This window comes from Meriones unguiculatus, chromosome 18 (assembly GCF_030254825.1).
Source record: "Meriones unguiculatus strain TT.TT164.6M chromosome 18, Bangor_MerUng_6.1, whole genome shotgun sequence".
NCBI lineage: Eukaryota > Metazoa > Chordata > Mammalia > Rodentia > Muridae > Meriones > Meriones unguiculatus.
In genome coordinates this window covers 12,375,006-12,386,690 of record NC_083365.1, presented here as the reverse complement: position 1 = coordinate 12,386,690, position 11,685 = coordinate 12,375,006, and positions in this window count along the sequence as shown.

Genomic DNA, 11,685 nt, shown 5'->3' with positions numbered 1-11,685 from the left:
AATGTTCTAGGAGACAGTTTGACCTTCAGTCCCCCACCCCCACCCCTATGTATTTTCTTGAAATGTGTCTAAGGGTGCGGGTCTATTTGGTTCTCCTCCCATTTCATTCCAGTAGGTGGCACTCACACACAAGAGGGGAGAGGGAAGGGTGAGGCGTTTTTTGGATAGGTTTCATTTGCTTGGTCCTGGATCCTCTTGGCTTATGACAAGTTCATATTTCATATAAGCTTGAACTTGGATCTGAATTCTCAGGGAGGAAAAAAAAAATCCCCCCTCCCCAGAGTCGGATACTGCCATTCATTTACTCAGACACACATATCCACGTGACTATAATCCCTCGCCTACTGCTTAAAAGTCACTGTAAAGCTGTTTTCCCAGACTGCTTACATAGCTGAAGGACTCCTTGAAGATAATCAATCAGTTTGCCACTCGAGTCTTTACCTCTCAAGGAAATGTGTTAACCAGATATCCAAAACCAACTGAACCCGCTGTAACCTGCTTAAGTTCTATAGCCCCTCTGTTGAGACCTACTGAGCATAACCATGGCCCCTCTGTTAACACCTGCTGGAGCCTTTAGCATATCAGAAGCCATTTTGCCTCCACGTAGGTCTCTATGGTTTCGTTTCTCAAACTTTGTACACTTTGTTACCTGGATACTCTATGGACTCCCTCCCCCAACTGCAAAACCAATCAAATTAAAGGTCAGTTAGAAACCCTTTGTCTAGCTAGCCAGAATGATGTAATGTTGCTTCCTACTCCTGGATAACTGGTTGCATTTTTGTTACCTGGCTGTTTCCTGGTTTTGGTTTGTTTCTTGCACCTGGTTACAGTTTGGTTTGTTACCTAGTTGTTACCAGGTAATGGTTACAGGTTTGGTTTTTTTTTTTTTTGTTTTTGTTTTTTGTTTTTTTTTTTGTATAAAAAAACTGTTTTACTCTGGTTGGTCAATTCCTGTTTAGCATTCAATAAACATTTGTTGAGTTCAGTCTGGTGTCTGAGTGGCCAGTGAGTGCCCATTCCTGAACCTGTAACAACCCAGCTTCTTACTAGTTCCCTGACCTGGTTCCGGGGACTGGGTTCCACTGAATGTTTAGAGAATGTTTAGACATGGGTCCCCAGAAGGGCCAATCTCCCACTTATTAAATAGTCCATCTTTTCCAGGCAAGTATCTGTTCTGGGTGCCCAGGGAAGCCAGAACCCCAGTGCCAGGGGAGATGAAAGCGCCGTCTTATTTCCTAGCCAGTGCACTAGAAAGGCTGCAGGAAACCAAGGAAAGACTCCCAAGGATGGAAGCCAGAAAGCAGTTTACTGTATGCATACAACTGGCTCAAGGGGCATCAGTCCAAAAATATTGATCCCCAAGTTAAGTTATACATAGCATTTTATACCCATTTGCCCCTCCCCCACCCAGCTTGTTTCCAGAGCAACCCAAAGTGACATATATTTTTATTGGCTATGCTAAGCTTTGTCTTAGTTACTTTTCTATTGCTCCACCATCATGGACTCTAATCTTCTGGAACCACAAACCAAATAAACTCTTCTACAAATTACTTTGTGGGTCTTTTTTTTTTTTTTTTTTTTTTTTTTGGTGTCTTATTATAGTAATTAAAAAAGTAACTCAGACAGCAAGGTTAGGTTGTTCTCTAAAATATCATCATATGGAATTGTATGTAGTTGTATGGAATTGTACTTCCAATGATGGTACGCAATTACTACAAGAACTCAAAAATCATTGATATGAATCTCAAAGTTAAGACACTTGAAGCAATCTAAAATGATAGAGACAAAGGGACAAGGGCAACAATGCTTGGTGTGGTCATTGCTGCTCCTGCTGAAGGCTCGTCTCCAGCATACCCCTTCTCCCCTGTGCAGGTGATACTATGGTGGCTGCTTGAAGCTCAGCGTTAGTGCTCGTAAATGCTTTGCAACTTCCACCGAGCAAGGAGAGGGTATTAAGCGAGGCTCTCTATGATGTCAACATTTTGAAATTTGTGTGGGTATGTCTTGGGGCGACACTGTTTTCTATGGGATGTCTGCATGGTAACCTACTTCCCAAGTACCCTGTTAATTTGAACACTGGGTTGGTGATCGTCTGAGAGGGCTGCCATCACGAAAGATTGCTGAGCGAGTGACTTAAGCAACATATGTTCACCTTTTCACAATTCTAGGGCCTGAAGTTCGAGATCAAGGGAGTGGCAACTTAGCTCCTCTCACGGCCTCTCTCCTTCCTTGTAGATGCCACCTTCTCACCGTGACCTCTCCTGATCTTTCCTCTGCTCGTGTGAATCCCTGTGCTCACTATTCCCAAGGCATGTGGATTATGTTTCTATATTAGTTACCTTCCTTATGGCTGTGATCAAATACCTGTGAAGAAATAACTTCAGGGGGAAAGGTTATTTTGGCTTATAGTCTGAGAGTACAGTCCATCATACAGGGACAGTGTGGCCACAGAAACACCAGGGACAGTGTGGCTGCAGAAACACATGGCGCCTGCTTACATCCTCTCCAGTCAGGAACAGGGAAGCCAAGAAGTGGGACCAGGCTATAAATCCTCAAGGACCCCACCCAGTGATTAAATTCCTTCAGCCAGCCTCCTCACTTCCTCCAGCAAGGCTCCATCTCCCAGAGGCTCCATCACCTTCCAAAACAGCACCGCCAGTTGGAGACCAAGTGTCCAAACACACACCCTGATAGGGGTATTTCACCTTCAAAACACAAGCTTTGCTGAGGACATGTAACTCACTTCAGCAGATTGCTGGGTGGGTAAAGGCACTTGCTGTCAAGCCTGATGGCTCAAGTTCAATCCCCAGGACCGATAATGTAGAAGGACAAATAGCTCCCAAGTTGTTCCCTGACCTCCACATGAGAATCATGGCATACACTCATACACACTCATATACACACATACACACGGGGGTGGGTCACAAATAAATGCAATTTCAAAACTATTGTATTGCTAACTTTTTGTTTTTATCTCAGAAGATTCATGCCTTAAGAACACTACTGGATGTTGTCTGTGCTTTAGCCAAAACTACAGGCAGGCTTGTTCTGCTTCTTTGTATGTCCCCAATGCAGGCTTCCCACGGCTGGACCTCTGTGATGCTCTTGTGTGCAAGACGACAGCAGTATGGTGTAGCTATGGCAGGCCAGCTTCTGAGTGTCAGGACTGTCCTTCACTCGCTAGTTTCCAATGACATCGGAGCAAGAACGTGGACGTCAGAGACCAAAGCAACTCAGTGTCCAAAACCTTTATTAAAAATAAGTAGCATTGGATAGTGTAATGTAGCATAAGAACTGGTCAAAGCATTAAATGTATTAATAAGTAGCTCATCGCTATCATTGTAATTCTAACTAAAAGTGTTGGTTTCTAGTTTGGGTGGGTCTGTAATTTGCTGACGGCGTTGGAGAATGATTTAGCCATACCCACAAACGCTAAAACTGCATTTGTCACCAGTGTCGTGGCTCTCTCCTTTAATCCCATCATCCTAGAGGGTAGTTCCAGGCCAGCCATGTCTACACAGTAAGACCTTGTCTCAAAACGAAAAAAGAACCCAGCATTTGTCCTTTGACAAAGTAATTTTAGTTTGGGATAATTATTCTAAAGAGCATGTGCAACCCCTCTCCCCAACTCACAGTATAGTACTATGTGTTTTAGTAGCACCTGGACCACCTGTAATAATAGAGTGTGGAGGCATTGAAGACGTTGTAGCATATCTACAAAACTAAGCGGGCCTTAAAGGTCAGTAGTTTCTGCAGTGTCAGGGTTCGGTCCATTTGGTACCCTGTTGCACACCCACTGACTTCGCGAAGTCACGAGTGGCCCAAGATGCAGCCTGTCTTCCGCAAGCCTGGTCCTGGATGTTAGGGACCCCGTGTAACGGTTTCGTGGGCTTCTCCAACTCACAAGTGAGGGCAAAGCGCATCTTCCGCGGAACCCGCGTCACTATGGCAACAGGAAGCTTCCAGGCACTGACATTGGGAAGATGTGGACTAGGACTGGGCAGCTTTGTGTAGACCCGACTTGGAATTGGCAGAGCCCAGGAAGAGTCTCTGCCCCCACCAAGACCTCATTCTGTCGTCGGTGGGATCAGGGCAAGTCAAGTGTCTTCCAGGAATAGTAGACCGAGCGAAACGGCTGCCCGAGGACCCCGCCTATTCCTGCGCCGCTCTGGTATCACCATGGCAACCCGACGACGAATGCCGCTTCTCTGCCTCTTTAAGAGAACAGACGCTATTACCCAAGAGCTCCTTGCCGCGCCTGAAGGGGCTGGCATTACCATGGCAACTCAAAGGCCACTCAGCTGGCTTTACTGACCCTTGAAGGGTCCTCGGGGTCACTGGCTCCGCCTCTTCAGGGTCCTCGTTCATCTTTCACCATGGCAACTGGATGAGGGTTGCCGGGGCCGGGCTCGGGTTCACCGTAGCTTGTTGGGGAGGGAGGGATGTGCAGAAGGTTGCGCGTGTGGGAGAACGCTCGCGCCAAGGAGAGGGGGACCAGCGGTGTTTCCGCCCCTGGTTAGGGCGGCTCAGGCTCAGGGCGGTAGGGGCGTGGGCGCAGCCTCACGGTCAGCAGAGGGCAGCAGCACGGAGCATTCTGCCGTGCAGTCTGGGCTGCAACTCTGGCGCCTTCACTGAGGTCTCCTACAGCAGATGTTTTATGCAATCCCTAGTCTACTCGCTCTCAGTCTGCATCTACTCCCCTGCTTCTGGCAACCTAGTGTGTGATTAACGGTATGGGCTCTGGACTCAGGCTTCGTCCGAAACGAAAGATACTAATGCTAATATGAAGACAGTAATATCTCACAGCTTCCTTGAGTATTACACAAGGTAATGAAACGGAGTATACTTTCTGGCACATGACAAGTACGTAGTATACGTTAGTTGCTTCTAGAATACCATGAGCTAAGCCACTTTGCCCCTCTGCACTTAGAGTTAACTTTGCCTTTTTGAGAAATAGGGATAATGGTACCCTCTAACACAATTATGACCGTATTAAAAAGTCCCTAGAAGAACACTAGGCAGACAGCAAATGCTATGTAAGTACTGTATCATTACACCATTGTGCTGGCTAGTTTTATGTCAAGTTGACACAAGCCAGAGTCACTAGAGAGGAGGGAACTTCAATTTGAGAAAATGCCTCCGTAAGATCCCACCGTAAGGCATTTAGTTGGTGATTGTCGGGGGGGGGGGGGGGGAGGCTCCAGCCCATTGTGGGTGGTGCCGTCCCTGGGCTGGTGGTCCTGGGTTCTACAAGAAAGCAGGCGGAGCAAGCCAGTGAGCAGCACCCTTCCATGGCCTCTGCATCAGCTCCTGCCTGTTTGAGTTCCTGTCCTCACCTCCTTCAGCGATGATTAAGGACGCGGAAGCATACGCCAAATAGACTCTTACCTCCCCAACTTGCTTTTGGTCATGGTGTCTCGTAATAGCAACAACCCTAACTAGGACACCCGTCAATTTGTTATCACTGTTGTTTGCCTCATAAACTTGGAAAGAATTGCTTTTTTTTCCCCCTGCCACCACCAGAAGTTTCAGCCCCTCACTGGATTGCAGGAATGTTTGCTTTCATTTCTTTTACTTCTCTCTCTCTCTCTCTTTTTTTATACGGCTGAAAGAGGCCATATAGTGTCCTTAAAAATGACTGGGCTGTGAGTCAGGTGGACTTTGACTTTGTTGTGCAGCAGATTCTTTGTCTAAAGTTGAATAGAGTCTGCTGTTTCCTCATCCATCTTTAGGGTTCTTTATACAAACGGTATCAGCTGTCTTTAGCTGGGCCAGGCGGTGTATTCAGTAAAAAACGACTCTTCGTCAGGAGCTCTTACAATAGTGGGAGCAAGGGGCAAGTGCTGAGAGACGGTGACAGGATCTGGTGCTGTGGGATTCTGAGGTTGGAGGATGTGTTTAAAGGTACAGGGAAACTGTTTCCACCACAAATAAAAACCAAGGAACACAACTTTATCCTCTAAGGCCTTCTTCAAGCCCAGCTGGCAGCAATGGCTCTAAAATTCACTCTTGCTGCAATCGGGTAGGATTACCCAGCGGTGGACCTCCTGAACTTCCCCTTCCCTTAGCTGAAGCAAGGACATCTGGTTTTGTTCTTCAGGAGCCTTTAATTCACTAGAGAATGAAGTCTCTGTTTATCCTAAGCTTAATCTGCTAGGCTAAAGGATTAGTAATATTTCCCGGAGGTGGTTGACATTATGGCATTTGACTTGTGATGTGACCTTAGAAAAATATCTGAGTTGGATTTTCCTCATCTCTAGAACAATAAAAACAAGGCTGTTGCAATGATTGAGTGAGCTACTGTTCTTGGAGGATTCATAATAGCCTGGTATATAACAAGTACCCACAAACACCGAAAAAGATATTTGCTCTTATTTAAAAACAAAAACCAAAAGCCTACCGTCATCATGACTATTGGATTGATAGCTCACAAAAGACGGTAGTCTTTTTTTTTTTTGTGGCCTTTTTATTCTTTTTAATGCCTGGCATATAGAGGCTCAAGAAATGTTGAAGGAATGAGTAAATTCAGCCAAGAAAGTTCTGATAGAAGCAAGTTTGAACATGGTAGCTAACATTTACTGAATGATATGTCAGAAACTGTATTAAAATCAGGACTCATTTGTTTTCTATTTTGAGACAAGGTCTTACTAAGTTGCCCTGGCTGGCCTAGAACTCCTGCAGCCCACTGAGTACCTAGGACTGCAGTTCTATGCTACCAGCTGTGGCTTGTGTCTGGATTTCTGATTTGACTCCTGAAGCATCACTGATTCACATAATCTTAAGAGTCCAGAGCTGAAACACATGTCTGCTGCAGATTTCTGGATGGTTTATTTACCCATGTGCCTAGTGAGGCGAAAAGAATATTGATTGCTTCCAGGTTCTGGCAATTATGGATAAATTATGCTAGGCACATTCATGTGCATGGGGTTTTATTTTGGAAACAGTCTTGCTGTGGAGCTAAGGGTGACCTCAGGCTTGTACTCCTCCTGTTTCAGCCTCCTTAGCACTAAGGACGCATTACAGGCATCAGGACCAGTAATTCAGAGCTTTGTGTGGGCGTGTTTCAAGTCCTCTGAGTGTTGCCAAGGAGTACAACTGTAAGACTATATTTAGTTTTGTTTTAAATTGCCAGACTCTTCCAATGTGACTTCCACTCCATCACTGAATTAGTTTCAGGTGTTAGAATGTGTTGTTCATGGGGCTGGAGAGATGACTCAGTGGTTAAGAGCACTGGCTACTCATCTAGAGGCCCTGGGTTCAATTCCCAGCACCCACATGGCAGCTCACAACTGTCTCTAACTCCAGTTACAAGGGGCCTCCTCAGGAACCAGGCACACATGTATTTCACATACACTGACACAAAACATCCATTTTAAGAAAGCATACTATTCTGTTTCCATGTATCTGTATAGTTTCTGTGGCTTTTCTTGCTCTTGATTTCTGCTTTCATTGCACTGGGATCTCAGAAGATAAAGAATGTTCTTTCTTTCTTTTTAGGATCTGGAAAGACTTGGTTTGTGGCAGTTAGGAACACGAGTGAAGCCATTTGTATAATCTGAAAACCATTTTGTATGACTTAGAATAATGCTGTGCCTGTAGTGCCACCTGGCAGCTCAGATTGGAGCTAGGCTCCAGGGCGAGCTCTGATAAACACATCAGATAACGCTCCAGTGGAGACAGCTCAGACAGGCGCCGAGACCAGGACCGGCTTTAATATGCTAATGAAGTAACCCCCAGATGTCACTGATATGTCAGTGATATGTCAGTGAACCAGCCCCAAGCTGTGAGCTCCAGTAGCACAAAGGTACCGCTGGGGGGAAAAAAAGTGGAAATATTGGAACTCTAGAAGTCGCCCTTAGAATCATGTGGCCCTGTCCCTGAGAAATGGCATCTCAAGCCTCGGCACTGATACCCATCTGCACTTCTGTTGCAGGTTATACATGCCTACCTGTTGCTGCTGCCACTCTCAGGGGCCTTCTAGATCTCTGCCAGTGTCATGCTCCTGGCCTGCCCCAGCTGAAGGACTCTACAGAGCATGCTGGTTGAGCCTGCTCTGAAAACATCCTCACCGGAGAAGATTTACCCAGGAGGACTGTGCATCAGCCAGCTGTGAGCTATCTGTTTAACCTGTACAACAAAGGTGTTCTAAGAAGTGTTTGCGGGAACAAACTGAGGATACTTAAAAGATAAATGTCTTGTGGGTGCCCAAGTTGCTGAGCACCTCATAGCCCACTGTGTGCTCTTCACAGTGGTCCAGAACATGATCCATTTTAGAGATGTTTCCACGGACTGCTGACATCATGGGGTACCTGAGGAAAGACCACCCAGGAGGCCTGGTTAAGTAAAATTATATGGGGCCTTTCTTTTCTGCCTTAGGGATGTCCCAGGAGCAGCCTGTAGAGAGCAGCCCCAAGCTCCAATTTGCTCAAGTTTTTACAACCCACATTGTGCAACATACACAGAGAGGCAGCTGTGGACATCTGCAGGAAGCAAGCAAGCGTTTACAGAAGTGAAAATACAGTAGTTAATTCTCATAACCTGAGGGCAGGGACAGATTGTATAGAATTTTATGGCTGGTCTATGTGACCGGTGAATTTTATTGCTGGTCTACAAGATGACTGACCAGTTTATTCAAGTTAACTTTAACATTTAAAGTATAGATGGTATAACTATAGTTCAGTAGCCCACTACACGGAAAAAAGGTGTGTTCTGTTTCTGTTAGATGGAGTATTCTGTGCATATCTGTCATATCCATTTGATCTGTGATGTGATTTAGTTCTTAGTTTTCTTTGTTGACACTTGGCTTGGATGATCTATCTGGAGATGAGGATGGGTAATTGAATCATCCATAACTATTGTGTCAGGACCGATATGACAGTCAACATCCACCAGTGTTTATTGTATGAAATTAGGAGTCCCAGTATTGAGTGCACATATATTTACAATTGTTACTTCTTCTTGGTAGATTGTTCTTTTATTAATATGAAGCAGCCTACTTTATCTCTTCTGATTAGTTTCAGTTTGAGGACAATTCTTATCAGTTATCAAAATAGCTGTAACAGATTTTTTTTCAGTTTTTCTTCATCTTATCAATTGACTCAGTCTATGGATATCTTTTAACACTGAAAAGTGTTTCTTAGACACAACAGGTAACTTAATATAGTCTTTTGGTTCTGTCACTCATTTTGTATCTCTTTATGGTTAGTTGGAGCTATTTGAGAAAATTGTTAAGCGATATTTAACAGTTCCTGTAATTTGGGGGCCCTCTAGCTGATTTGATTACTGGCATTGAGACTCTGCTGCTTTACTGTGTTAGACACGATGGATTTCTTCTGAACACTCCTTTGTTAAGTTATTGATTATTAAATTGACACAAACTGCAGACGCCTCACTTGAGGAGTTGTCATCAGACTGGCCTGTGGCCATGAGTGTGGGATAATTTCTTGACTGATGATCAGTGTAGGAGGCTCAGCTGACTATGGGTAGCGTTATACTTGAGCTGGTGGTCCTGGGGTATATAAAAGAGCAGGCTGAGCAAGCCAAGAGCAGCAAGCCAGTAAGCAGCACTCCTTTGTGGCTTCTGCACTGGTTCCTGTTCCAGTTCCTGTCTTTAGTTCTTGCCCTAGTTCCCTCAGTGATGGGCTTATATCTGTGAGGCAAAGTAAACCCTGTCCTCCCCAACTGGTCTTTGGTCATGGCATTTTGTCCCAGCAATTGAACCCTACTTAAAGTCTCTAAATTCTATCTCCAGGACCCTCATGATGGAAGGAGAGAACTGACTTCCGAGTTCCCTTCTGACCTCCACACACCTGCCACGGCAGATGTGCACCCCTGCCCCATTCATGTACGCGTGCACGTAAAACAGACACATGTAAAACAAATGACAATGGTCACATCTTACACACTATCTCGTTTCTGTCCATGTTTTCTGTAACCTTTTCTTTTACTCTCTCATCTAATTTTGAACATGTTGCCTCGTCTCAGTCTGCTGAAGAGCTAGAAGAAAAGTTTTGGTTTGCAAATATTTCGTGTTGCCTGCTTTACCATTCACTCTTCCAGTCACTGGGATAAACTAAGTTGGAAATAGACTCAGAAGGAAACTTGGGAACAGTTTTATTGGATTTTGAAAGGATAAAAACAATGAAATAGACAAGCTGGAGATCTTGGCGGGTGCTGAGAGGAAGGAGCTGGTTCAGAGGAAGAGAGCCATGCTCTCCTTCGGAGAGGTCAGGGAGCCAGGCAAGCTGAGCAGTAGAGGTCTATAAGTATCCGTGTATGCATGAGCCCAGGGTTGACTTCAGAGAGAGAAGTGAGAATACCCAGAGTGTCAGAACAAACAGCCTTAGGATTTTGCCCAACATCCAGAAATAAAAAGGAGATTTTTAAAAAAAGAAGAAGAAGAAGAAAGAGGGAAACTAAAAAGAGTTATGATTTGGGAGAACTCAGAAAGTTCACAAAATAGACAGGTTTGGCTGTGAGGATTTGTAAGCTCTTGTCACAGAGAGAGGGGCCTCTGTGATAGGCACTCAAACCCCATTAAGGGATGGTTATTCCTCTCTTTAACATTGTCCTCAAGTGTACCATGGTTCTTGAAGATTCTGGAACCAGCAGCTCCTGGGGGGCATTTTCCTGTCCAGGTGGTTAACGGCCCAATTTTGATTAACACTTAACAGAGGTATCAGTAAGGATCACACAGGGCCAGAGGAGACTTAGATGCCATTCTTCTGACCAAAAATGATGTAACAGAGCATTATTCAAAAGAGCTAAACAATAACAATAAAACACATCCCTGAAATGGCCATACTTTACCAAGAGGAAATATTCTTTCCTTCACAGGCTTCAACGAAACTCTGCCACTGCTGCCTTCCTCCCTTTCATTTCTTTTTTTCCAGTTCTAAAAGGTTCCAGCTGTGGTATAGTCATCAGGAACACAGGAGATGGGGTCTAGAGCTGATTATGAGGACCAGGCCACCCTCCATGACTTCCAAGCTGATGTCTGACTATCACTGAAAGTCAAAAGAGCAGGACATCGAGGGGCCAGGCAAGATGACAGCACTGAATGCAAACTGTGAGCACCTCAGAGGATGACGAGATGGACGGGAGGAAGTGAAGTAAGAGCAAGAGGCAGCTTTACTATGATGGTAGAGAGTAAAATTTGTGAGTTAAATCCAAATAAGATGGTATTGTCTTCCGTTTAGAGCAAAATAGAATGTGGGGAAAACAGAAGGACTGGAAAGAATTCTGTAATGCTAGATACAGAGCATCACCTGTGTGTTATGGCAAACGCTCAGGCTGCAGTTGGGCTGAGCCACCAAGCCCATACAGCATTTAAAGAGCTGCGTAATACTGAAAGCACAAAGAAGAGATTTACTCAGTGTGGCTACCTACATTCAGAGGAAGAGCAGATAAAGGAGTCCAAGGACTCCAGATCTGTCTTTGGGGTTTTCACATGAGGTTTAAGTTTCAAGAGAGGATGGGAGACATGTAATGAAGCAGTCTGGTAGAGATGAGATTCTGCCAATCAGGCTTGTCCCAACTCAGGTTAGATTGCTGAGAAGTTTAATCTGCTAATCACTAAGAGTGCAGCCTCCTCCTCATGGAGAACTGTCCTTACTGGGTCTGTATGTGCGTCTGTCCTATAAGGTTTTGATCCTGGAATTCATGGTGACTCTAGAGAAGCTAAGA